The sequence below is a fragment of the Oncorhynchus kisutch genome, linkage group LG30, assembly GCF_002021735.2.
Source record: "Oncorhynchus kisutch isolate 150728-3 linkage group LG30, Okis_V2, whole genome shotgun sequence".
In the NCBI taxonomy this organism is placed as follows: Eukaryota; Metazoa; Chordata; class Actinopteri; order Salmoniformes; family Salmonidae; genus Oncorhynchus; species Oncorhynchus kisutch.
Genome location: NC_034203.2, coordinates 14,124,452 through 14,149,044, shown reverse-complemented (window position 1 = coordinate 14,149,044; position 24,593 = coordinate 14,124,452). Strand labels below are relative to the sequence as shown.

The following is a 24,593-nucleotide window of genomic DNA, read 5'->3' as shown; positions in this document are numbered from 1 at the left end:
AAAATGTTCTCCGCCAACAAGAGGGGTGTGAACAGTTTGTCATCGACAGAACTTGTGCAAAATAGACGTCGCACTTTTTTGAGTGAAAAGGTTTGGGAACCCCTATCTTAGATGTTTTGTGACATTCATGTAACCCTTTAAAAAAATGTTTTATGGTGATTCCATTGAGATTAAACGTCTTGTTTACAAAGGCTTTGTGCCAAACAGGAAGTAGCAGTATTACCCTGTAACTCTGCTTTATTTATCTGCATCCTGTAAGGTGTATTTGTTTGTTGTCCTCCGTCATCGTCTGGGTGTTGTGTAAAGGCTTATTTACAGATGGCTGGGATTGCTACCGGAGTCGTGAGATTATTCCAACATCAAGTCGAATGAAGGGGGATTATACAGCAGCACTGCTGTGAGTGTAAACGACCCGCCAGAAGGTACTGATGAGACGGCCCTATTGTACCAAGCCTGAGCAGATGGTCTCAACCAAAGGTCGCCACAGGAACAGTTGAAGGGTGCCAGGTCACGAGCACTTCCCTATTTCCCAAACGCAAACAAGCAGTGCAGAGGGATAGAGAAGAGCCGTGTCTACAGTAGCACTGCGGACGATTGTGACATTGACAGTATTCGGATAAAGTCACTAACTGCTCTCTACCTGTAAGGGCGAATTGTTTTAGGTTTCGAATTAAGTCAGCCTTGTCCAAGTGTTGGAACATTCTTTATCATTTTTGCTGAAACCAGACTCTACATTGCTGCCGATAAATGAAATACAGGAGAGAAAAAAATGGTGCCTGATTTTACAAATGTTTTGTCCATTGACAAAAATGACTTGCAATTTGTGGCAAATAACCTACATCTGTTGTTATTGTTTTTCCTTCAGCACCTGAGGCATCCCGTAACCTCAGCTGTAGCAGCAGAATCTCAGAATCAGAGAACTAAAGGGCCTGTCATGGCAGGTGGATGCATACAGGTGAACACACCTGGTGCTCTTCAATGGACTCCTATCTTCAGTAGGACTTCTCGTTCCAGGTGTCGTTGACAACTGAAGACCTGTCCTAACTATGACTTGTAACTATGTTTTCCCGTCTTGTAGCGGACTTGTAGCTGATAGAGCCCTTGACCTTGAACCAGTTAGAACTTGTTCTTCTCTGCCCCCTCTCCGACCCAGCCTGCTCCTCCATAAACCTATTTTGTTATGTGCTTTGCTGTCGTCCCTCAATGTAAAATAAAGATGCCCAAAGAACAGTATCAGTATCCCTGCCCCCTAATGTTGCCTCCCTCACTTTTTCCAGTCACAACTCCACCTGCCCGTATCCAGTAACTTAGGGACAAAGAGATCCTTGCTGGTGTTGTTATGACGATGAGTTGTGATCTCTGCAGTATTTACCAGGGAATATATAACAGTAATAGGAGAAAGAACCCAGACAAAAACCCACCTTCCACCTACCAGTGTGCATCCTCTGTAGTCAAAATATTTGACAGAACTGCTCTTAGTGGAGACCGTTCTTCCTGGGACAGGATTGGGCTTACTTCCATTTTAACTCAATAAAAAGAGAAAGAAGCAATTAGCTGTTTCTGTTCAGTCTCCGGACTGACTTGTCCCCAACCCTGTCTGTAGGATTACTTTGAGGTCACGTCATGGTACACTACAGTATCCCTGCTTCACCCATAATGTTTATCTGTGGTATAGCATCGTAACCTCTTCATCTTAAGACCTTTTGGGTCCATGATCCGGTTGTCTCTCTAAGACTTTCAGACTGAGACCATGGCTGTTTCGGGAAGGCTCTGCTTTCTTTTTGAGTTTGTGTGCATTTGTCCCTAGTTATTAGCCCTCTGAGTTGAGCCAGGGTTGTTTTGTTAGCCTACTATTTGGGGATGGGACATTTTTGTCTGATCTTCCTCCGTGAACTCTGTAACCCAGTGTATTGGGACAATAGGCAGTGATTACGGTGCTGTACAGTCGATCTTGGTGAATTAACCCCAGGGTCAGTGAGATCAGTCTGACGATGGGATTAAAGGGTGACCCAAATCCTCTGCACGGGGGTGGGGACGTAGTACCTGGTACAGTAGTACTCTAAGTATTTTTGTTTTGTTTCCGCATCATCTGACCTTTGTTTCACAGTCAGTCACTCTTACGTAGGTCATAACGAGACCAGTTGTCTTTAAAGACAGTGATTCGTTTTTAATGTGGTGTCCACTGACCACTGTCCCATCTACTATTGGTTTTCCTGAGGTAAACTGCTGCATCAAGCACGACGCGGACAAAATAGTTGAAAATATGAATTGACTGGATGCCAAGTGTTCTCTGTACAAATGTACCATATACAGTATCTTTTGCTCAGCAACAACCTCAATATGTGAAAACGCCTATCTTCAGTTTTGCTTGGACGTCCCCTGGGATGAAGACTGACTGTCGTCCAGACTTCAGACTTTCCGGGGATCCAAAACAAGAGGATTACACTTATTCAGGTTGGTGGATACAGGTCCCCTCAGCCAAATTGGTTTCTCTGCCATAAAAAAACATATCCTGTCCAAGTTAATACTCAACTATTTTGGCTAATGGACCCTATGTCTGGAGGGAAGGCTAAATGTAGGCTAGTACATTAGTACATGAGTCCACCTTGGTCGATCAGGTTGTCTCTCATAGTTCGGGGAGTAGGGCTTTAAGTAGGATGCAGTTGCTCATACAGACACTGATTTAAGCTTTTCCCCCAAAATGCTTAAGGTTAGGATTTTATGGAAGCCAGCTGCTACTAGGTCTGTGCTTATGGGCAGCTTTTACCCTGAGTGTTAGAGAGAAATGGCTCTGAAGGGTAGTCAAAAAAGCAGGGTCAGGTCATGTAAAAAGTGGATTGCTGAATTTGGAGAAGCAATTAGGCTAGCGAGGTCAGGTACAGGGTGGCCTGAATGACCGCGTTTGAAGTTTCTCATGTTCTCTTTTGAAGATTTCTGTTATTTTTATAACAACATTAGCCCACACCAGTTTGTTTCAAATGAACCGTGCTAACTTTGCCAGTGTAAATAGAAAGCGGTTTGCATTGTGCGTCTTAACTCAGTTGGGATGCTCATTCTCTGGTCTGAGTGTTCTCCTATCTGGCTGTCAATGTGGGTGTGTTCCTCAGGCTTCACCTCATGTAGTCTTTCGGACCTGTGGACAGGGTCAAGGTAAACTCATGTTTTGGCCTTTTGTTATGTCGTTATCTCTTCAGAGAACATTACCCTGAGAGTCATTGGCCTAATCTGTGTTGAGGGCTGCAGCAAGAGGATTATTTCTCTCTCGTGCACCTTATCAGAATGTCTAAGGGATCTTATCCTTCCCGTGCTCAAAATAAAGAATACGATACCTTTGCTTGTCTTTTCTGTGTTGACTTGTTGAGATTAAACAAGGGCCTTGCCGAATCTGGTCATAAGGGTCTTGCCACATGGTTTGGCTAGCATTAGCATTAGCTGGCCCGAGGCAGGATGTTAAGCTGTGATTAAGGTGGCAGGTAGATCAGACTGTATTAGTTTAATGGGGTCTGACAGCAGGTTCTCATGTCCTACTCAGTTATTTTCCTATGTGTGGTTGTACCATTTGGGTTGTAAAAGGCTCCAATTCGGGCACCCTTATGAAGGACGCCAGTCTACGATGTGTACCGTGATTCTGTGTTTCCTGATACGGCAGCTCTGGAAAGTGCTTGTCAACATTTGGGCTGCCAAGAAGAGCTGCTCAAGCAGTAAGTTTGTCTGCTAATTTGCTTGTTTCTTGTATCAGGCACGGTGTTAGAACAACAACCTGTTAGGAAAGTTTTTTTTCCTAGTAAGATGTGGCACATAGTTTGACGGTGTTGGAAGTTTTTATTTTTATACAGGCGAGTAGAGCTGTTGTGACTATTTAGCAATTGCTATAGGCCCTACACAGGTCTATCTTCACCCTTGAATTCCTGCCAGTGTACCAGTATCTATGGCTAAGCCTTAAGTCCCTTTCCAAGAATGTCAGTCTCATGGCCATGTTCAAACCAATATTCAGGTTTTCAGTCTTAGGCAAAATAGCACCATTGCAAGAAAGTGCATGAAAGTGACACACATTCAGTCAACTTGATATTTGTTTTACTCCATAGCCTATCGTTGAATTCTGTATTATTTATGTGCGAGAAGTGTTATTTTCTCATACCATTTTAACCTCTAGATACCAATTGACTGTCGTGTCGATCTCGATTTCATTGTGGCTCAAATGTGTGACCAACTGTCACAGTACAGGGGGCGTCCCTCTCTCCTTCAGTTTTCAATAAAAGCAGACTGTTAAAGACGTCATAGAATACGGAGGCGGAGATTGATCTCCTCTTTTATTGTTGAGTGTCTGCGCTGGTTTACATGACGGATGAATCACCATGCAGCTGATTGATCGGGACTAACCTCCTTTTTAACAAGAGAAGATAATCCGCCTGCATGGGCCTCCAGTCGAAATAACATGACTCACCTCACTAAGGGATCCCTGTATTGGCTCTTTCTACACGGATGGTTCTTTTCATGTGGTTCTGTAGGTCCTTTGTTGCACAGAAGGCTACCCAGTTCTCACACATGTTAATAATGAACTGAACCATCAGGTATGGTTACTGTTAGGGAGAGTCTTAAGACGGATGTTCTGGGCATACGTCTTACTGCTTGCTTGAACTAGTGCAATGACTCTTGAGAATGTTGGGTCACTGTGCAAAAGGAAAATCTTAAAAGAAGAGGGGGGAAAATGTTTTTACGTAGACCTAGCCGATCCTACAGTGTCGTGCTGCATCTTTGCACACGTGACACCACACACACACGTGCTCTGGAGTGCTGTTACACTAGCATTCACTGCTTCGTGAGGTCATGGCAGGCAGACACTTTCTGTCGCCATTATGTTCTGGCTGACTAGTCTACATACACACACACACTTACATATAGGGACACTGGGGCTGACGTTGGGTTCTGAATTCCTTTTTTGGGTGCAATAAAAATAGTCTGAAATCAGAGCATGCAAAAACCCAAATAAGAACAAAAAGTCTTACCCTACTAAGGCTCTGATATCACATGGACAACACCAGTAAGCCTGCCGCTCTCCGCACTTAGAGCATAAACAGTGAATGCGTGTACGCACACCGTAAGGACAGGCTCGGTCTGTCTACGGGGGCTGGATTGAGATCATTGTGTCTGTCCTCTCGGCAACGTTATGAAAAGAATGGCTGCTTCACTTCGTCTCCTGATGATTCCATTTCTGAAAATATAATACTGCTGCTGATACCCTGCCTGGCTCACCCTCACGTCTGACTATAGTAACAGTCCACTGAATGCCCATAATCAGATTAGAGAGGGAAAGGGGTGAAAGCGGGGTTATAAACATCCTTCAGAAAGGGAGCGAGAGAAGGTCAAATTATTGTATTAAACAGGTCATATTACATAGAAAAAACTGAAAACACCATCAGTGGAATATATTGCCTAGGCCTGGCTTTTTAAATGTCATTTTTTGTTTGTTTTATTTAACCAGTCAGTTAAGAACAAATACTAATTTACAATGATGGCCTACCCCGACCAAACCCTAACGACGATGGGCCAATTGTGCGCTGTCCTATGGGACTCCCAATCACGGCCGGATGTGATACAGCCTGGAATCAAACCAGGGACTGTAGTGACGCCTCTTGCACTGCGATGCAGTGTCTTAAACCACTGCGCCATTCGGGAGACCAGCCTTTCTGTAGCCTACAACATCTTAACTCTCAGCAGCATGTGTTTGCCTGGTGCTGCAGGTGTCAGTGGCACGCGTCAGCTGATGTCACGGTCTGACAGGTGGACTGCTCCCCCCTCCCTGAATCCTGACACTGCGGGTCCTTGCTGCTAGTGGAGGCCATCCATCTCGGTGCCTGCGGGGAAACCATGGGCAGGAAAGGGGAGAGTAAGGGGGGGGGTGACTTTGTTTTCATCTCTCCCTAAAGGTCAGCAAAAAGTATTCAGCAGAAAGCGGCGGCAGTAAGAGAGGTGTGTGGGTGTGAGCGGGGTCAGGTAGCCTAGCGGTTAGACAGTTGGGCCAGTAACTGAAAGGTTGCTGGTTCAAATTCCAGAGCCAACAAGGTGAGAGAGAGAAAATCTGACACTCTGCCCTTGAGTAAGGTACTTAACCCTAATTGATCCCGTATGTCCCTTTGGATAAGAGCGTCTGCTAAATGCCTAAAGTGTGTGTGTGTGTGTGTGTGTGTGTGTGTGTGTGTGTGTGGTCCATAACAAGATTCCGGGCCACATTGATTGTCTAACCCGAGTCATCACTGTGTCCAATGAAATGTAATCAGGCACATGCCATGATCTGGTAATGCCTGCGTGTGCGATCGTGTCTGAGTGGGAGCCTGTTTCCAGGCGCCTGTGTCAAGTGACTGTTGTTTATGTGTGTGTTTCAGCACTGGGAGCTTGTAGATGAATAACCCTAAGAGCTTTTCAGACGGTGCTGATCTGTTTTTTTTTGTGTGTGTTTGTGTTGGTGAGATGCGGAGTAGCCCTCATCGTATTACTTAATACTGCTGCAGAGGTCAATCTAAAGCAGCGGAACCTGTGTAATGGAAATTCATTGAGGCTTTATCTAGATATTTTTTTTCTTTCAGTGTTGTCATAAATGATGTAATGAAGCCTGATTCGAGTAACACTTTATGGATTGAACCATTGTTTTTACCTGGCCGCTATTTCACAGTTGAGCATGTTGTTCCTCTTTTAAAGCGGCACTAAAACAAGCGTATGTTTTGGGTTCTGATGGGGTACGACAGTGGAACTTAAGCTCATGAGGCATTTACAAGTTCTATTCTTCAAGAATCAATGAGTAGACCTACATATCCAAAAAGGGATGTAGCAACTTCTGATTGCTTGTTTAAATGTCCTCAGACGTGCGACTCTGACTGCAGGCTCATGGTAGAGGATACGCCACATGTATCAAGGCTTGTTTGAATAAGACCGAGCACTGTTTCCATGCCAAAGCTGTCTTATTTGGATGACTTGTTGTATTTAAAAATAATATATATTTCACCTTTTTATTTAACCAGGTAGGCCAGTTGAGAACAAGTTCTCATTTACAACTGTGACCTGACCAAGCTAAAGCAAAGCAGTGCAACAAAAACAACAGAGTTACACATGGGATAAACAAACACAATCAATAACACAATAGAAAAATCTATATACAGTGTGCGCAAATGTTGTAAGATTAGCAGGTACCACACACAAGGTACCAGTCAAAAGTTTGGACACACCTACTCATTCAAGGGTATTTCTTTATTTTTTACTATTTTCTACATTGTAGAATAATAGTGAAGACATCAAAACTATGAAATAACACATGGAATCTTGTAGTACCAAAAAAGTGTAAAACAAATCAAAATATATTCTTTAATGTAGCCACCCTTTGCCTTGATGAAAGCTTTGCACACTCTTGGCATTCTCTCAACCAGCTTCATAAGGAATGCTTTTCCAACAGTCTTGAAGGAGTTGCCACATATGCTGAGCACTTGAATGCTTTTCCTTCACTCTGCGGTCCAACTCATCCCAAACCATCTCCATTGGGTTGAGGTCGGGTGATTGTGGAGGCCAGGTCATCTGATGCAGCACTCCACTCTCCTTGGTCAAATATCTCTTATACAGCCTGGAGGTGTGTTTTGGGTCAGTGTTCTGTTGAAAAACAAATGATAGTCCCACTAAGCGCAAACCAGATGGGATGGCGTATCGCTGCAGAATGTTGTGGTAGCCATGCTGGTTAAGTGTGCCTTCAATTCGAAATATATCACAGTGTCACCAACAAAGCACCCCCACACCATCACACCACCTTCTCCATGCTTTACGGTGGGAACCACAGATGCGGAGATCATCCACACCGCGTCTCACAAAGACACGGCGGTTGGAACCAAAAATCTCACATTTGGACTCATCAGACCAAAAAACAGGTTTCCACTGGTCTAATGTCCATTGCTCGTGTTTCTTGGCCCAAGCAAGTCTCTTCTTATTGGTGTCCTTTAGTAGTGGTTTCTTGAACTCTGTGACACATTTATTTGGGCTGCAATCTGAGGTGCAGTTTCCTGTGGCGGTCGTCATGAGAGCCAGTTTCATCATAGCGCTTGACGGGTTTTGCGACGGCTCTAGAAGAAACTTTCAAAGTTCTTAATGTTCCGTATTGACTGACCTTCATGTCTTAAAGTAATGATGGACTGTCATTTCTCTTTGCTTATTTGAGCTGTTCTTGGAATAATATGGACTTGGTATTTTAGCAAATAGGGCTATCTTCTGTATACCACCCTTACCTTGTCACAACACAACTGATTGTCTCAAACGCGTTAAGGAAAGAAATTCCACAAATTCACTTTTAAAAAGGCACACCTGTTAATTGAAATGCATTCAGGGTGACTACCTTAGTAAGCTGGTTGAGAGAATGCCAAGAGTGTGCAAAGATGTCATCAAGGCAAAGGGTGGCTACTTTTTAAAATGTGTTTATTTTTTAATTTTTTTAGCTTTTTTCCCCCAATTTCGTGGTATCCAATTGTTAGTAGTTACTATCTTGTCTCATCGCTACAACTCCCATACAGGCTTGAGAGAGACAAAGGTCACAAGCCATGCGGCCTCCAAAACACAACCCAACCAAGCCGCACTGCTTCTTAACACAGCGTGCATCCAACCCGGAAGCCAGCCGCACCAATGTGTCGGAGGAAACGCCGTACACCTAGCGACCTGGTCAGCGTGCACTGTTTAACACCATTTTTGTTTACCACATGATTCCATGTGTTTTCTCATAGTTTTGATGTCTTCGCTATTATTTTACAATGTAAAAAATTAAGAAAAACCCTTGAATGAGTAGGTGTGTCCAAACTTTTAACTGGTACTGTACAGTGTGTATAATAAATAAATAAATATATATATATTAATATCACATTTACAATAGTATTGAGACCCTTTGCTATGAGACCAAAATTGAGCTCCGGTGCATCCTGTTTCCATTGATCATCCCTGAGATGTTTCTACAACTTGATTGGAGTCCACCTGTGGTAAATTAAATTGATTGGGCATGATTTGGAAATGCACACACCTGTCTATATATGGTCCCACCGTTGACAGTACATGTCAGAGCAAAAACCAAGCCATGCGGTTGAAGGGCACCAGATAATGTCTGTAGCATTGAAGGTCCCTGAGAACACAGTCGCCTCCATCATTCTTAAATGGAAGAAGTTTTGACTCTTTCTCGAGTTGGCCTCATGGCCAAACTGAACAGACGCTTGGCATTGCACGTGATCTTAGACTTGTGTGCGGCTGCTCGGCTATGGAAACCCATTTCATGAAGCTCCCAGTGAACAGTTCTTGTGCTGTAGCCGCTTCCAGAGGCAGTTTGATTTTTACGCGCTTCAGTAGTCCTGTTCTGTGAGCTTGTGTAGCCTACCATTTCGCGGCTGAGCCATTGTTGCTTCTATACGTTTCCACTTCACAATAACAGCACTTACAGTTGACCGGGGCAGCTCCGTCAGGGCAGAAATTTGATGGACTTGTTGGAAAGGTGGCCTCCTATGATGGTGCCACGTTGAAAGTCACTGATCTCTACAGTAAGGCCATTTTACTGCCAATGTCTGTCTATGGAGATTGCATGGCTGAGAGCTTGATTTTTATCCATCTATTAGCGACAGGTGTAGCTGAAATAGCCAAATTTACTCAATTGAAGGGGTGTCCACATACTTCTCTGTGTGTGTGTATATATATAGTGGCCCGTCAGTAAGTCCAGGACACAGTTGCACAGGGCGGGGTTCAGATGCAGGGCCTGGAGCTTAATGATGAGCAGGGAGGGTACTATGGTGTTGAATCAAAATCAAATCAAATCAAATTTATTTATATAGCCCTTCGTACATCAGCTGATATCTCAAAGTGCTGTACAGAAACCCAGCCTAAAACCCCAAACAGCAAGCAATGCAGGTGTAGAAGCACGGTGGCTAGGAAAAACTCCCTAGAAAGGCCAAAACCTAGGAAGAAACCTAGAGAGGAACCAGGCTATGTGGGGTGGCCAGTCCTCTTCTGGCTGTGCCGGTGGAGATTAATTCAGAACATGGCCAAGATGTTCAAATGTTCATAAATGACCAGCATGGTCGTATAATAATAGGCAGAACAGTTGAAACTGGAGCAAGCAGCACGGTCAGATGGACTGGGACAGCAAAGGAGTTCCCCATCATGTCAGGTAGTCCTTGGCAATTGGTCCCCTAGGGTCCGGTTCCTCCGAGAGAGGAGAAAGCGGGAAATTAGAGAGAGCGTATGTGGGGTGGCCAGTCCTCTTCTGGCTGTGCCGGGTGGAGATTAATTCAGAACATGGCCAAGATGTTCAAATGTTCATAATGACCAGCATGGTCGTATAATAATAAGGCAGAACAGTTGAAACTGGAGCAGCAGCACGGTCAGATGGACTGGGGACAGCAAGGAGTCATCATGTCAGGTAGTCCTGGGGCATGGTCCTAGGGCTCAGGTCCTCCGAGAGAGAGAAAGAAGGAGAGAATTAGAGAACGCACCCTTAGATTCACACAGGACACCGAATAGGACAGGAGAAGTACTCCAGATATAACAAACTGACCCTAGCCCCCCGACACAAACTACTGCAGCATAAATACTGGAGGCTGAGACAGGAGGCTGAGCTGTAGTCAATGATCAGCAGTCTTGCATAGGTATTCCTCTTTTTCCAGGTGGGATAGGGAACATCATCCCCTATACACTTTCTGATTATCTCAGTTACTGTGTCAGTGTATGCGTTGATGTTATTCTCAGAGGCAACCTGGAACATGTCCCAGTCTGTGTGATCAAAACAATCTTGAAGCATGGATTCCGATTGGTCAGACCAGCGTTGAACAGTCCTTACCACGGGTACTTGGGGCTGCAGGTAGCCTAGTGGTTAGAGCATTGGGCCTGTAACCAAAATGTTACTGGATAGAATCCCTGAGCTGACAAGGTAAACATCTGTCGTTCTGCCCCTGAACAAGACAGTTAACCCACTGTTCACGTTAGGCCATAATTGTAAATAAGAATTTGTTCTTAGCTGACTTGCCTAGTTAAGTAAAGGTTACATTTTTTAAAATTAACAATGAAATACTTCCTGTTTGAGTTTCTGCCTTCTGATTTACCGAGGGGAGGGCGGGAGAGGGCCTTGTAGCCATCCTGGAAGCGAGAGTAGCAATGGTCGATAGTTTATGATGGAACGGTAGCACAGACAATGTGTTGGTAAACTTCTGTAGCGTTTTCCTCAGATTTGCTTTATTAAAGTCCCCAGCTACAATAAATGCGGACTCAGGATTTGCGGTTTCCAGTTTGCATAAAGTCCAGTGTAGTTCCTTGAGAGCCGTCATGGGATTAGCTTGAGGGGGAATATACACTGCTGTGATGATGACCTAAGAGTATTCTCTCTCTGTAGGTTAATGCGGTCGGCATTTGATTGTTAGGTATTGTAGATTGGGTGAACAAACGGACTTGAGTTCCTGTACGTTATCATAATCACACCATGAGTCACAATCACACCTCCGCCTTTCTTTTTCCCAGAGAGTTCTTTATTCCTGTCTGCACAATGTAATGAAGACCCAGCTGGCTATATGAATGGAGACAGTATATCCGGAGAAATCCATGATTCCGTGAAACCAAGTATGTTACAGTCCCTGGGTCTCTGGAAGGAGATCGTCGCCCTGAGCTCGTCTACTTTTTTGGGATTGAATATTAGCGAGCAATATACTCGGAAGAGGTGAATGGTTTGCATGCCTCCTGAGTCAGACTAAAAGTTGTACCATCTAAACCGCTGTGAAATATATTTTCCATAACCAAAAACATTGTATTTTCAACTGTTTGAAGCTTGTCTACAAAACTAAAAGTAAAATACGCAAAAACTAAACATCACGGGAAGCATAGAAATAGTGCACATAGAACACATCTAATGTTTTTTAGACTTGCTCTTAATGAGAGTGACATCTAGAACTCCCATTTCTATGTGGATTTGGTCGGGTCTCCCAAAAAGTTACATATTTCAGCTTTTAGGGAAGAAAACATTGAATAACTACAATGACCAGAATCCGTTGCGCCTACAGCTGCCTGTTCTCATCGGTTCGTGGCCGGGCAAGCCTGTGTGGAGCCTGCAGACAGACCAGGAGAGCAAGCGTGATAGACACGATGGATAGAGAGCAGTTGCTTAGGTATCTCTACCTGACAATACATCTAATTGATTGATTTTTGTTATTCAGCAGGCTTAAAAGTATGCCTTATCAACTTTGAAGAACCACTGAAATAGTTATTTAGTCAGACCGCTCTGCAGCACAGGCAGCTGCTAGCTAGCAGAGATGATGATGACTTTAAGAAATGAAATTAAGTCATTAAATATTTAAAGGAATATACACAACTGAAATATTGTATTCAAATAATGTGAATAAATGATGGTTAATAGGTGATAAGCACACAGTAATGAGTCAGTCACTACCATCATGGGGCTTTTATTGTTTTCTTCTGTGTCAGACAATATTTGGCTTTGTAATAATTGCAAGGTCATATTTCATAATGTATTTTATTGAAATCAAAAACCTTGGTAAATTGTTTTTAACTGAATCAACCTCAAACAGCACTAATTCAAAACAATATTAATGACTGGAGATTTGGTTCCGATTCAAACTCTATTTTCCACGTTTTTAAAACAAGACATTCTCCCCTTTGATCAAAACCATGAAAAAGAGCAATCTATCAAATCCAACCACTATCGTACTCAAACTGGTCCCTACTTCAAAACACAGGATTCAGGGATAAATTGTTCAGTGTCATCCATCAGCCCAAAAACCGTATCTGTTTGCCTCTTCGTCTAAACACCTTAAAAAGTAGTTGTGATTTAACATTCCCTCTGAGATCCTAAGCAGCCCTCATTCCTTTCTCACAGTTCACACCCTCTGCTGCCAAACCCTGAAGTACTGTAGCTAGCTAGCCTAGCGCTGTTGGCCAACGGAGCATCATCCCAGATGTTCCTTCCTTGCTTCAGTGTTTTCACTGCTACAGTGTTTTTCCACTCTACACTGAGGCCAACAGGCAGCTACCAGGCAAGCAGCAAGGTTCTGCACAAGAAGAAAAAGCAAAGACCCCAAATTCTCCTGGTGTGTTTAGGCTAATGTCAGAACAGAGGACAAACACCAGTGGACTAAGTTTGTCACTCACTGGTGATGAGATTGACATTTTTCCACTGTTAGACACTGAGGCTGGTTGGAAGTTCTCCTTTTAGCCAGCCGAGTTCTCTTGCATTTGGGATGCATTTGCTTTCATCTGAGACAGTGTTCTATCTATGGCAAGGGAAGGCTTTCCTGTCAATCTGTAACCGTAAACTGGTATCTGTACCATAAGCTGGTATCGCTGACAGAGCAATACACTGATCACCCACTGAGTCAAGAAGAAGGGATTTTCAAACACGCCCACCTTTCTGCATCTGCTGGTGTTACTAAACAAACAGATAGATAATGTATCCCAACTGTGACTATCGCCGCTAAGAACAGGATGGATTTAACTGTGACAAGGAAAGCTGTTATGAGCAGAGTAGAATGCTACTGATCTAAGAAAGTTCTGCGTTTGGTTAGGATTTGATCAGGTAGGCCTACTATCTTCTACCTTTTTTAGAGTTTAGAACAGGGAACAGAGGAAGCCAACCATTCTGGGGAGCCATACGGTGCATGTAGTGCAACCTCCTTTGTTCCAGAACACTAAACACCTGACTCAACTAGTTGTGGTTTTGAACCAGTTCTGTCAAGACCATGAATAGTTGAAGCAGGTGCTACGGTGAAACCCAAAACTTGAATTTCCAAAAGGATCACTGCCTTGCTCGGTTCTAAACAGTCATAAGTCACAGTAACCTTTAGCCTACATTGTCTAATTGTACACTGAAAAATCATTACGGCCAAGATTAGATTTAGCCTAGATTAAGCGATCACAGAGGCCTGCTGGTTAGGGAAGGGTCAGTGTAGGCCTAACCACCTGAATGGCAGACCCTCCGACAACTAGGATTACTGTTGTGTGTAGCAAAACAGCAGAGAGTCAAAAGTAGCTAAAGTTAAGCAATAACCTATCAGATGGAGTGCCCCAAGGGTGAGTCCTAGGGCCAGTTTCATTATCCCCACTGCTAAAAGTCATGGTCTTTCAATAATGTTTGGGGATACAGATCCCGGACCTGCTTTTCTACATCAAGGACATTATTCAGCCACCTTATTTCTCCCATGACTCCCACTGTCCGGGACTGTTTTTGTGGAGGTGGGGTCAAGAAGGAGAGGGGAGTGCTACTCTCCTCTCTGTTTTCCTCCTGTGCCATAATTAACACCACCGACACACACAGCATTCTGTGAGATGTTAGGGATGGGGATGAGGTGGGGTGAGATGTAGTCAGGCGGGTTAGCGACTCAAGGTGAGGCAGCGTGTGTGTGCGTGTGTGGGGGCGTCTGCCAGGAACCCTGTTTATAAATAGCCCTGCCTACACTGCTGCATCGTGGGATGCTGAGGCAAATTGTGTGGAGGCTGTGCTCTTTGCAGTGTGTGAGATAATCTGCTGTTTCTTATGAGGGAAGAAGAACAGATGAGGCTATGCCACCATACTGTTACAAAATTTAGAGAACAGATTTGAAAAAGCTTTAGCCTACTTAATTTGCATCAAAATTGAAAAAGTATTTCTTATTAGGCTTATTTGTCAACAAAATAGCCCATACCGCTATTTTAGTCTCTTGATTTAATTGCATTCTCTCAAAAGTCCTCCATGTGAAACTAAAGTAAAATAAGTTATGCTTAATTATAAACTAGGTGGTTCGAGCCCTGAATGCTGATTGGCTGACGGCCGTGGTATATCAGAGACTGTATACCATGGGTATGACAAAACATGTATTTTTACTGCTCTAGTTGTGTTGGTAACCAGTTTATAATAGCAATAAGGCACCTCTGGGGTTTGTGGTATATGGCCAATATACCACGGTAAAGGGCTTTTCTTTAGCACGACGCAACGCGGAGTGCCTGAATACAGCACTTAGCCATGGTAGCCGTGGTATCCCTGCTTCTTGACTCAGTGGGGGATCAGTGTATTGCTCTGTCAGCAATACCAGCTCCACCCCCTCGTGCCTTATTGCTTAATTAGAATATACCATTGTAAAATATTACATATATTTTTGAATTGCAAATACCAACTTCAAAATAAGTTCTAACATACAGTACCAGTCAAAGGTTTGGACACACCTACTCTTTCAAGGGTTTTTCTTTATTTGTACTATTTTATACATTGTAGAATAATAGTAAATACATCAACTATGTAATTTCACAAAGTTTGATCTCTGCGTGTCTGGTTCCCACCGTGAAGCATGGAGGAGGTGTGATGGTGTGAGGGTGCTTTGCTGGTGACACTGTCAGTGATTTATGTAGAATTCAAGGCACACTTAACCTTGATGGCTACCACAGCACTCTGCAGCGATACGCCATCCCATCTGGTTTGCGCTTAGTGGGACTATCATTTGTATTTCAAAAGGACAATGACCCAACACACCTCTAGGCTGTGTAAGGGCTATTTGACCAAGATATGGAGTGCTGCATCAGATGACCTGGCCTCCACAATCACCTGACCTCAACCCAATTGAGATGGTTTGGGATGAGTTGGACAGCAGAGTAAAGGAAAAGCATCCAACAAGTGCTCAGCATATGTGGGAACTAATTTAAGACTGTTGGAAAAGCATTCCAGGTGAAGCTGGTTGAGAGAAGGCCAAGTGTGTGCAAAGCTGTCATCAAGGCAAAGGGTGGCTACTTTGAAGAATCTCAAATATATTTGGTTTTTGTTTAACACTTTTTTGGTTATTACATGATTCCATGTGTTATTTCATAGTTTTGATGTTTTCACTATTATTCTACAATTGAGAAAATGGTAAAAAAAAAAAAAAGTGCATTCGGAAAGTATTCAGACCTCTAGACTTTTTCCACATTTTGTTACGTTACAGCCTTATTCTAAGATGGATTAAATTGTTTTTTCATCAATCTACACAATACCACATAATGACAAAGCAAAAACTGTTTTTTTTTTAATGTTGCAAATGTATATAAATGTAAGTATTCAGACCCTTTACTCAGTATTTTGTAGAAGCACCTTTGGCAGCGATTACAACCTTGAGTGTTTTTGGGTATGACGCTACAAGCTTGGCACTCTGTCAGGTTGGATGGGGAGAGTCGCTGCACAGCTATTTTCAGGTCTCTCCAGAGATGTTTGATGGGGTTCAAGTCCGGGCTCTGGCCGAATGCCAAGACATGACGCTTGGCATTCAGGCCAAAGAGTTCATCTTGTTTCTCATTGTCTTAGGTGCCTTTTGGCAAACCCCAAGCAGGCTGTCATGTGCCTTTTTACGGAGGAATGTCTTCCATCTGGCCACTCTACCATAAACGCCTGATTGGTGGAGTGCTGCAGCGGTGGTTGTACTTCTGGAATACTCTCCTATTTCCATAGAGGAACTCTGGAGCTCTGTCAGAGTGATCATCAGCTTCTTGGTCACCTCCCTGACCAAGGTTCTTCTCCCCCGATTGCTAAGTTTGGCCTGGCGGCCAGCTCTAGGAAGAGTTTTGGTGGTTCCAAATGCTTCTGAGAAGGATGAACACCACTGTGTTCTTGGGGACCTTCAATGCTGCAGAATTGTTTTGGCACCCTTCCCCAGATCTGTGCCTCAACACAATTCTGTCTTGGAGCTCTACAGACAATCCCTTCGACCCAATGTCTTGGTTTTTGCTCTGACATGCACTGTCAACTGTGAGACCTTATATAGACTGGTGTGTGCCTTTCCTGTCCAATCAATTGAATTGAATTTACCACAGGTGGACTCCAAGTTGTAGAAACATCTCAAGAGTGATCTATGGAAACAGGATGCACCTGAGCTCAATTTTGAGTCTGAATAGTTATGTAAATAAGGTACCTATTTCTTTATACATTTGCTAAAATTTCTAAAAACCTGTTTTGGGTTTGTTATTATGCGGTATTGTGTGTAGATTGATGAGGAACATTTTTTATTTAATACATTTTAGAATAAGTATAATGTAACAAAATATGGAAAGGTCAAGGGGTCTGATTACTTTCCGAATGCATTGTATTCTGTATGTGTATATACACTGAGTATATCAAGTTGCACCCACCCATATTGAGTTGCACCCATGCTGGCCCATGTTGGTGGCCAATGTTGACTCCAATGCTTCCCACAGTTGTGTGAAGTTACCTGGATGTCGTTTGGATAGGGGAGCCCGTTGGGGAGTTGCAGCGATGAGACAAGATAGAAAAAGGGGGTAAAATACAAAAAAATAACAACAAAAATCTCCAGCATTGCAGTTCTTGACACACTGAAACTGGTGCGCCTGGCACCTACTACCATACCCCGTTCAAAGGCACTTAAATCTTTTCTCTTGCCCATTCACCCTCTGATTGAGACACACGCAATCTATGTCTCAGTTGTCTCGAGGCTTAAAAATCATTCTTTAACCTGTCTCCTCCCCTTCATCTACACTGATGGATTTAACAGGTGACATCAATAAGGGATCATAATTTTCACCTCGTCAGTCTGTTGTGGAAAGAGCAGGTGTTCTTAATGTTTTGTACACTTAATGTATAGAGCCATGTCATCATGGAATGCTCTGCCACCAGAGGTTACTCAGGCAAAAAGCAAGTTTAGCTTTAAAAAACAGATCAACATATTGTATCAGAGCACCTCTCATCTTTCTAAAGATCTAATTTAACTGCACTGTATATAAGAATATGAATATTTATATACGATTGTTTGTAAATAGTATTTTTGTCGTCTCTTGGCGCCTTTTCAATAGATATCTCATTTGTTTTTCTTGTCTATAACTGTTCTGTACTCTGTTCATGTATTTGTACGTTTCATGTGGACCCCAGGAAGAGTGGCTGTGCAGTAGCTAATTGGGATCCTAATAAACATAACTACGCTGTGACTGTTTCACTCAATGTTCCAGATGTAGATTCTCAAGAGTAGAGCACTAAGTACACAGTGTACTCTTTCACAGGCTATGTCTCCTCTCTTCCAGCGGGGTATGCAACTGAAGTCCTCGAGGGCCTCCTTGCATGGTGCTAGCCCACTCTTTCTCCCCTCCAGCCCAGCACACTAGTTCCCCTGTTTTTCTGCAGTGCAGAACGATTGTGATTTCAGATAAATAATCTCTCTTTTTAAAGACCTGTGATTGAGGCCTATCACTCAGCTTTGAAATGTGACAGGCTTTCAGAATGTCACACGCAAGCCATAGCACCTATCCACAACATTCCCTGTGAAATGTGTTGTCTAGCTTGATTTCTGAAATGACTCTGGTGAGAGAGTGGAGCTTTTCGTCTTCCTTTTGGAGTTTGATGTATCTCTGTGTTCCCTGCATCTAGACAGCTCGCAGCGCTAGTGTCTGATCGGTCTGCACAAGTGCTACTCACACAGCGAGAGCATCTGCATCTAGGAGAGTGGTTGATGGACTATGTCACTGAACCTGACTAGACTGAGTTGTGATAATGAAGACACAGTAGTTGTATATCAGAGTTTCTAAACCCAGAGGTGCAACTTTGCAAGACTTCCCGGGAACGCTTGCGAAGCAGACCAAAACAGACCAGGTTAGGGAAGTCAATGAGAGAAGTGAAACGTTCCTTTAGTTGTTCATTATCTCAACCTAGATTCCGGACAATGTCTTAAGTAGTTGAACATGTTATTACTCCAACCTCTTGTAAGTGACAAAACTATTCTACTACTTGCTGTTTAGAGCTGGAGTATTCCTCTAGTACAATATAGCCTATGTGTCACCTAAGAGTGTTTCCTGATCTAACCAGACGTATGTGTTATCGCAGCTGTTTCCCCTGCTGACAACCTGCAGCGGTTGGAGGACAAGGGGGACTCAGAGTTGGCCAATGGACCAGAGTCTGCCAACACCTGAGCTCTGAAAAGGTGAGCCCCATCATCATCTCTGTGTCCATCCATGCCTACACACCTGATTCAACTGAGTCTAGCCAGCCGGCCTGCCAGCCCCTGCTGGTATGCAGCTGCACCATTCTCCCTCAAACTAGACTACTTCATCTTAGTCCATCTATTGGACCAGATCTATCAATTACAAAATTATCTTTGTGTAGGGCAGACACAATATAGACTACCTTTTGTGATTTGGTAGGCTTGTTAGGGCTAGGCCTATATTACTATATAGCCTATCTACAGTGCAGTCTGCTTCCTAGTGCTGATTAGGCTATGCGGTGTACAGCAGCTATAAAACATAGTTAATTAGTGTGTCTTAGAGGGTGTATTCATGCAGTAGAAGACCTAGCATGTCCGCTCATCTTGATGATATTGGAATGGGACTTGCGTAGACACTTACTGACAGTTGTGGCTGCTTCGCGTTGTGTATTGTTGTCGCCACCTCCTTGCCCTTTTGTGCTGTTGTCTGTGCCCAATAATGTTTGTTGCTGCCTTGCTATGTTGTCTTAGGTCTCTCTTTATGTAGTGTTGTGGTGTCTCTCTTTATGTAGTGTTGTGGTGTCTCTCTTTATGTAGTGTTGTGGTGTCTCTCTTTATGTAGTGTTGTGGTGTCTCTCTTTATGTAGTGTTGTGGTGTCTCTCTTTATGTAGTGTTGTGGTGTCTCTCTTTATGTAGAGTTGTGGTGTCTCTCTTGTCGTGATGTGTGTTTTGTTCTATATTATAATTTATTTTTAAATCCCAGCCCCCGTCCCCGCAGGAGGCCTTTTGTCTTTTTGGTAGGCCGTCATTGTAAATAAGAATTTGTTCTTAACTGACTTGCCTAGTTAAATAAAATATAAAATAATTGTGTTCAAATTAGTCTGTCTTTATGGCTTAAAATCAGTATGGATAGTCCATTGCTTATCTAGGCTATCGACTCCATTACACGCTCTTACAACGTGGTGAGTGACAGAATATGATATCTCTCAATGCTTTTCCAGAAGAGCGGTCCGCCATAACAAATGCAGAATTAGCCAACGGGGGCAGTAAAGTTTAAGCAATGTACCATTAGTCTTACACCGACTAGTCTCTGCATTCACCCAGACCAGTTTGAGTAAATGAACATTACTGCTGGCGTGAATAAAGCTGTCCAAGGTGATGTGCTGGCAGCATGCAGCGTTGTAAAGAAGTGTCTGTGCTGAACAAACTGTCCCAAAACAGCCTCTTCCCCTGCCATCCCATTAGCAATATCTGTCAGTAGCTATTAGGCCTGCTGATGGTGGGATCACATTCACCTAGCCTGTGTGTGAGTGTCTGTGTCTGTGGAGGGGGAGGTTTGTGCGTGCAAGAAGTAGAGAGGAGAGGGAGAGATGGTCAGAATTAATTTAGGATAGAGAGGGTCGTCAAATCACCCAGGGTGAGAGTACACATAACCCCACTACACACAAACAGTACACGTATTAAAAAGTCCTATGTCCTGATACTGGAGACCTACAGGGTGTGTAGGCTTTGGTTTTACACTCCTAGAAAAAAGGGTTCCAAAGGGGTTCTTCCATGTAGGACCCTCTGTGGAAAGGGTTCTACGTGGAACCAAAAATGGTTCTTCAAGGGGTTCTCCTATTGGGACAGCCAAAGAACCCTTTTTGGTTCTAGATAGAAATAAAGGTGCTAAGAGTGTAGCCCACCTCTAACACTGCTGATAAATCTAATCAAGGTCTTGTTGACTTTATGCATGCTATATAAAGCCTTTGTAAGTTAATTTTAAAGTGGGACCAAGCCTCAACACCCTGTGGGACTAGGAGTGACAATGTTATCCATCAACTTGGTGTAGTACACAGTATTGTGGACGATAGTCTCACTACTATGCCACATGAGACTCAGTTTAAAGTGGGTCACCGCGTGTGATGTGGGTGTGTGAGCGTATGTGTTATTCCCATAGAGACTGTGGTGCGTGTGTATTTGTCTCTCTGTCTCTCTAGGAAACCCTGTCTGTCTACCCTTTTACATCTGTTTGCCTCGGACCACAGATGATTCATTCATAGCTTTACCTCCTTCTGTACCATCAACATCGATTATCTCAACATCCAAAATAAGTAACATAGGACTGCTAGTAGTCGTATCAGCACAAAAATGCTTTAATGGAAACGCTGGCACATTTCGCGGAACGTTTTTAGCCTGCATTCGCTCCGTTCTTCCAACGAGCATCAAATTAAACGGACTGAGATTCCTCTATTTGTTAAAAATAGCAGAAGGCCTGAGAGTCTTTTCCTTTTGTAAGATTTAACTGAAATTCTAAACAGTTTTCAGACTGGATGGTTGAACGTTTATTTACGCTGCCAGGACGGCCAAGATGTAACGGGATAGCTGCAGTGTACAAGAACAACAGATCTATTACAGATCTATTTTAGTGTCTGTTGACCGAGGACACAAAGTCCTGGCTGCCGTCAATATCTCCTCAGAGCGATAGAGATCATCCAAAGACTTGTATTGAGATTGAAAAGTATTGACATAACCGTCACTGCAATATTTTGGGGGAAATAAAGCAATTTTCTATTCTACCGACAAAAATCTACCATAGACCCCCCCCCCCCCCCCCCCCCCCCCCCCATCTCCCATTCCTAAATTACCTTTCTGGGCCTGGAGCCAAGAAATAACAACCCTCCCCCTTTAAAAAAAACAGTTCCCCCTTAACCACACTGAGATGAGAAACCTGGGAATGACAGTCCTGTTTCCTGTGGTAACAACATCTGCATGTGAACTTCAGATGAATTGTAGCTGGATTGAACCATGTTCCCGAGAACCACACACAGAGGTGATGGGAGATGGGGTCTTACCTCTGTCAGGAGTCCAGTGAAGCAGTGCCAGCACATATTCAATAAAACCCGGTATCTGGATGGAAGGCTGTAAATCTGTAAACATTTTGGGGAAATAAGGACACATGTTTTGGGTCACAAGGGTGTCTTTTGCATTAAAGTTAATTGAAATGACTTTAAAATGACATGATAATCTGGCCGGTATTTTGGCCCACCATCTCTGCTGTCTGTTGCCGATTTGTGTACAAGACATTGACAGAAGGTTAGGGTTCTGAACCCTATTAAAATTCAACCACCAGTTGAATGACTCAACACAGAGACTGTCATTATGTGGGGGTAGGGCTGGGCGGTATACCGTATTTTACTATATGCACACCCGAAGGTACAGACACATGAATGCGCACACATTGTTTTATGGTGGTATTGAACATGTTGTGTTGTGGATATGTGATGGTGTAGGGATGTTATATGATGTACTGTTTTATCTTTAGCTCATTCAGTGCAAACATAGTTCACTGTTTTATATGTTGTTTTATAGGTAATGTGGATGCTTTGGTGTGTTTGGACCCCAGGAAGAGTAGCTAATGGGGATCGTTAATAAATACAAAATATACGGGTTTGGGTTTTTACTTTACCTTCTATAACGGTATTTGAATGTTTGGTTTGTTAAATGTGATATGCCGTGTGTAACATCCATTTCTATAGTTTACTCCGCTACTTGAATCATCTCGCTCTGCTCTCTCTCTCCATGCCTTTTTTCCACACGAGCTAGCCCCGCCCGCTCACTCAAGGAGCACATTTGTTGTTGCTCGACCATGAGACACTTGCATTCAGTCTGCATGGTCAATGCAGCACATGAAACAATGTTAATGACAATGATGCTGCTTCCATTTTGCTTCTTAATATAAATCCACTCGTGTTCTATAATTACACCATTAGTTTGTGTTTCTTATATCTGCAAACAGCTAGTTTGTCTTTTCTTAGCAAGTTGTGGCTAAGTCAAGCTAGCTAGTCAGAGCAAATGTAGCTAGCTATACAGCCTGATACCAGTAACGGTGTAGGCCTAAATCAGCATGTTTGTGCAACAGTATCTTCTAATTCAAAGAGGAATTGGGAATGCATGAATATGTTAGCTACATGGAGTAGCTAAGAGAAAGCATTTAATATTGACAAAGATTATAGGGTCCGCAAGGAAACACTGACCAACACTTTGGTTACTACCCTGTCACAGTAACTCCTCCCTGGCATTTTCATTCGTTATCGTGTCAAACAATACTGTATTCAAAGTAACGCTTATATTCTAACTATAGAATTAGAATAATCATTATTTTTCCATGATTCCAACAGTGGCAATTGCAACATTTGGTTAAAAATAAGGCCTAGATTGTTTGCCAGTATCGTGCAGCCCTACTTGGCCGTGTGAAAATCATCTCAAATGAGTGCAGGAAATGCAAACATTAATGAAAATGCTGAAAAATACTTTTTTGTTGAAATATAATTGAGCGGTATAAAACCATCAGAATGCAGAGAAATCTATTAACCTCTATTATTAAAAACATAACAGATTTGCAAACATCTGAGTCTTGAATTAGCGATAGCAAAACATTTGCCTAACCCCTTGCGCTTTAAAGCTGACCGTGCGTTTTATTATCAAGCCAAAGTGATTGAGGAAGGTGCTTTTAGCTCGTTAGAGTATAATTGAGTAGCCTAGTAGTAACATTGTGTACTTCCGTTGTAGTCTGCAGCCACCAGGCCTCCCTTGCTTTGAAATGAGTTAGGATTTTGCATTCAGTACTTCCCTGTGCATGATGCGTTAGTCCTGCAGCTATATTGGATGAAAGTCTTACTCCGTCTCACTTCGTCACAACAATAACATGATTTAACTGAACATGGGCCTCTAGCCATATAAGTTCAGTCATTCCATAATGCCTGACTGCATAGTACGTAACACCCTCTTGTATGACCGTCATGTGTTTGGGGCCTAGGGGTGGAAAGAGAAAAGGATTGTCTCCCAGAACCAGCAATGGATTTGACCTCTTGGCTTTATGTGGGGTTTTTCTATTGGCCTTTCATTTATTTTCAAGGAGGAGAATGGAATGTTAGGCTGATGCGGTTCTGAGAACGAAGGACTCCGTTGGGTCGAACATTCTGAGCATACCGCTGTTATGGATGTGGTCATTTTGGTCAAAGGACACTATGTATCTCTGTGTTGCGCTGTCATAATACGATCTATGGAGATTATAGGTCTGTTATAGAGATGGCCTATTAGGGAGAAAGACAGGGCACGTGGTATTAATTAGGGGGAATCGATATCTTCAGACATAGGAAGAGGGGGGGAGAGCCGTTTGTGTGCACGCGTTACATTTGTGTGTGGACTTAACTGATATAGGTACTTTTGCTTTGATTACCGGAATCATGACTGTAGGTAACTGATTATCATACATTCTCTATTCTCTAAATGCTGATTAAATGCCTGGAGAAAAGGTACTGAACTCTGTGATGACATCATGCATATACTGTACAGTACATACAACACAAATTCACTCACCCCCCCCCCACTAAACAAGGAGAGTGTTGCAGGGCAGTCAGGGGACAAAAGCCCACCACAGCTGGTATGGGGTAAGAGGTTAAACCTCTATGGGATTGTTGTCCCTATACCGGGACGGTTGAGCTATTGTGCGCTAATGTGATTAGCATGATATTGAAAGTAACAGCAAACTTTCCAGGACATAGACATGTCTTATTCCATTGTGGCGGCAGGTAGCCTAGTAATTAGAGCGTTGGGCCAGTAACCGAAAGGTTGCTAGATCGAATCCCCGAGCTGACAAGGTAAAAATCTGTCGTTCTGCCCCTGAA

The 24,593-nt window shown here is 43.2% G+C and overlaps 1 protein-coding gene across 2 annotated transcripts in view; it reads left to right on the top strand.

Annotated features, from left to right (window-relative positions):
• LOC109875457 (protein FAM110B-like) overlaps positions 1 to 24,593 on the top strand; it is a 48,282-nt gene that overhangs the window by 18,171 nt on the left and 5,518 nt on the right. Inside the window, exon 2 of one of the 2 annotated variants that reach the window (XM_031810678.1) lies at positions 18,827 to 18,923. The exons of the other annotated variant lie outside the window; for it this stretch is intronic. The gene's annotated coding sequence lies outside the window, so the exon portion shown is untranslated. The remainder of the gene's footprint in view (positions 1 to 18,826; positions 18,924 to 24,593) is intronic. 2 annotated transcript variants of the gene reach the window in all.